The 3,754-nt window shown below is 48.6% G+C and overlaps 1 protein-coding gene across 1 annotated transcript in view; it reads left to right on the plus strand.

The window, feature by feature from the left end:
• AGO2 (argonaute RISC catalytic component 2) overlaps positions 1-3,754 on the plus strand; it is a 79,450-nt gene that overhangs the window by 31,063 nt on the left and 44,633 nt on the right. The gene's annotated exons all lie outside the window — the stretch shown is intronic.

Raw genomic sequence — 3,754 nt, forward strand, 5'->3', positions numbered from 1 at the left:
GGGTTTCATTATGTTGGCCAGGTTGGTCTCGAACTCCTGACTTCATGATCCGCCCGCCTCAGCCTCCCAAAGTGCTGGAATTACAGGCATGAGCCACCACGCCAGCCTGTGCTTTGCTTTATTGCCCTTTGCAGGTACTGTTTGTTGTCGTTGTTTAACAGATTGAAGGTTCCTGGCAGCCCTGTGCCAAGCAAGTCTTATCAGTGCCTTTCATGTCTGTGTCAGCATTTTTAGCAATAAAGTATTTTTTAATCAAAGAATGTACTTTTCTTTTTAGACACGATGCTATTGCACATTGAATAGATAGCAGTACGATGGAAACAGAACTTTTCTGTGCACTGGGAAACCAACACCTTTGTGTGACTGGCTTTTTTGTGACATTTCCTTTATTGTGCTGGTCTGGAACCAAACCCACAGTATCTCCTAGACATACTTTTATACAGGCCTGTGATCTTTAAAAAATGTATACACTCCTGTAAGAACCGCCACAATCAATAGGACATGCTAACAACCCCAAAAGCACCTGCTCCATTGTAGTTAAGCTTGTTGGCCCCTGCCCCAAGGCAAACAGAGACCTGCTTTCTGTCAGTATAGATTGTTTTTGCCTGTCAGAGAGTTTCCTATACATGGAATCATTATCATGGTATACCTGTTCCTCCTGGTGGCTGGCTCTGTTCCCCAAGCGTGTTTCTAAGACACCTGTCATGTTGCATGCAGTGGTGACTCAAGTATTGCATTGTGTGGGTCTGTCCACTCACCAGCTGATGGACATTGATTTGAATTCTTTCCGGTTTGGAGCTGTTGTACACATTTACATGCAAATGTTTGCGTGGATGTGTGTTTTCATTTTTCTTGTGTCAGATGTTGCTAGACAGGGTGGTAAATAGACATGGACCTTTGTAAGAAACTGCCACACTTTTTCCCCAAAGTAGTCGCATCATCCTCATAGAACAGAGCATTTCCCTCCGCCTTCACCAGCTCTTGGTATTGTTACCCTTTCCGATTTTAGCCTCTCTACTGAGTGTCTGTGGCTTCATTTCCACTTCCCTAAAGCCTAGTGATGAACACCCTTTAATGTGCTTACCCGCCATTTGTGTATCCTCTTCTGCCATATGTCTGGTCAAATCTTTTGCTCGTTTAAGTTGGATTATCTGTCTTACTGAGTTATAAGAATTTTCCTAAATACATTATGCATACAAGTTCTCTGTTGGATGTGTGTCTGTGTGATTATGGAATATTTCCTTCTAGTTGATTGCTCTTTTTGTTTTTGTTTGTTTTTGAGATGGAGTCTCACTCTGTCATGCCCAGGCTGGAGTGCAGTGGCACAATATTGGCTCACTGCAACCTCCGCCTCCTGGGTTCAAACGATTCTCCCACCTCAGTCTCCCAAGTAACTGAGATTACAGGCACCCATCACTACACCCAGCTAATTTTTTGTATTTTTAGTAGAGATGGGGTTTCACCATATTGGCCAGGCTGGTCTCAAACTCCTGACCTCAAGTGATCCACCTGCCTCCCAAAGTGCTGAGATTATAGGCGTGAGCCACCGCGCCTGGCCTTGTCTTTTCACTTTTATAATGATGTCTCTCTCTCTTTTTTTTTTAAGAGATGGGTAAAAGTTTTTAATTTTAATGAAGCCTAGTTTATGGGTTTTTTTCTTTAAGGACACATTTCTTAGAAATTTTTGTCTATCCCAAGGTTTAGGAGCATTTTTCTCTTATGCTTTCTTCTAGGCTTTTTTCAGTTATAGCTTTTAGGTTTATAACCTGTTTCATGTTAATGAATTTTATAATGTTAAATTCAACCTTTTGTTTCAGGTATCGACTGAACTTTGACATGATGATTTATTTTTAAACATGTTGGTAGATTCAGCTTGTTCCTGCCTCTGTTTATAAGTGATTGGCCCGTGATTTCTTAGTACTCTTCCTGTCTAGTTTCAACCTAAAGGTTTTGCTAACCTCATAAAATGAGTCAGGGTGTGTGCCATCTTACTGTGTTCAGGTCAAGTTTGAATTAGGCCAGAATGATTTGTTCTTTGAATGTGAGTAGAACCCACCTTCCCTCCAATGGAGCCATCTGCACCTCAAGTTGACTGTGCTGCCGTGGCCAGGGAGATGAGGTCCTCCGAAGGTTGGGGACCCTTTGTAATGGTTTGGAGAGAGCACGGAGAAATGAGCTGTCCTCTTGCAAGAGCTGCAGGGCATACCTTGTCTTGGGCAGCCCAGAGCAGGTCAGGGAGGTGCCAGGTGAGATTGTGCCCTGGCTGCCAGGTGGGCATGGCAGGGATGGATGCCGGGGCCATGCTGATGGCCCTTGGGGCTATACCCTGCCCAGGCTGGATCTCCCAGCACTGTCAGAGGCGGGTGCAGCTTGGTGGAGCCCTCAAAGATGTCACTGAGAGGCTCTGGGCATCTGCCACGGGCACTCCCCAGACCACAGGTATTGAGGGCAGGTTAGCTGGATCCCTGAGACCCTCTTGGGCTGTTGGAGGTGGACCAAGCAAAGCCATTCTGAATAAGGAAAGCCCTCCGGGCCAGCTTGCCTTGTCTTTTGGGAAAGGAATGGAAGGAGTTGGCAGATTCTTGCTTCCTGAGAGATGACCGAGACTCTGCCCAGGAGAACGACCATTCTAGCCATGCTGTATTCCTACCTCCCTATGGAGGTTTGTCAGCGACTCCCCTGCCCCCACCTTCATCTCTCCCTCTTTACCACATCCCCTGAGCTGGCATTTCCTGGTTAAAAAAAACCGAGATGTTGAGCACCCCGTGGGCCTCTGCGTTTCCCTCACTTGGGCCTCTGTGGGCAGGCAGGGACCCCAGCTCTTCATATTTGCACTTCATCAGGCATGATGTGAGAGGGTAGGCATTTAGTGAGCTGAGTTAAAATGCCTCAGAACCCCTCTGAGCTGGGCACAGTGACTCATGCCTGTACTCCCAGCACTTTGGGAGGCAAAGGTGGGAGGATTGCCTGAGCCCAGGAGTTCGAGACCAGCCTGAGCAACATAAGGGAGGCCCCATCTCTACAAAAAAATTTAAACATTAGCTGGGCATAGTGGCCTGTTGCATGTAGTTCCGGCTACTTGGGAGGCTGGGATGGGAGGATTGCTTCTGCCCGGGAGGTCGAGGCTACAGTGAGCAGTAATCGCACCACTGTACTCTAGTAAGATAGAGTGAGACCCTGTCTCTAATAAAATAAAACAAAACAACCACCTGAAATGCCAGGAGAGTGCTATGCCAAGCTGGTAGCTCTTTGGAGCAGAGCTCAAGGCCAGCAGGAGGTTTGCAGAGTGTGTTTCTGGAGGCCTCTCTGTCACGGTGGGGAAGTGGGGGTTGGGGGGTGGAGGGTGGGGGTCATGGATCTCTGCTCATGGAGCACTGCAGAGCAGCTTCCTTGCATCTAGCAGCCTTCTGCCACTGGCATGCCTGAGCCCCCAACACCAAAACCCCAGCCCCTCCCAGCAGCAAGCATCCGTTTCATACCATGGCTCTGCAAGTGGGCTGAGGTTTGGCTGGGCCCCTGGGTCAGGCTGGACTGGAGCAGCAGCAGCTCCCAGGACTCATTCTTCTGGCGATCAGAGGAGCACAGAAGGCCAAGCTAGTCTCACAAACCCCTTGACTGGGGTCACACAGTAAATCCTAGTGGCCACAGCGAGGCCCGCAGACAAGCCGAGCCACACCTGCCAGTCTGTGCGCATAGTGGGGAGCCGTGCGGAGGCGTGGGCGCCTGACCCTACCTCCGTAGTGGGCAGCCGTGC

Source organism: Colobus angolensis, unplaced genomic scaffold (genome assembly GCF_000951035.1).
Source record: "Colobus angolensis palliatus isolate OR3802 unplaced genomic scaffold, Cang.pa_1.0 Scaffold17, whole genome shotgun sequence".
Lineage (NCBI taxonomy): Eukaryota > Metazoa > Chordata > Mammalia > Primates > Cercopithecidae > Colobus > Colobus angolensis.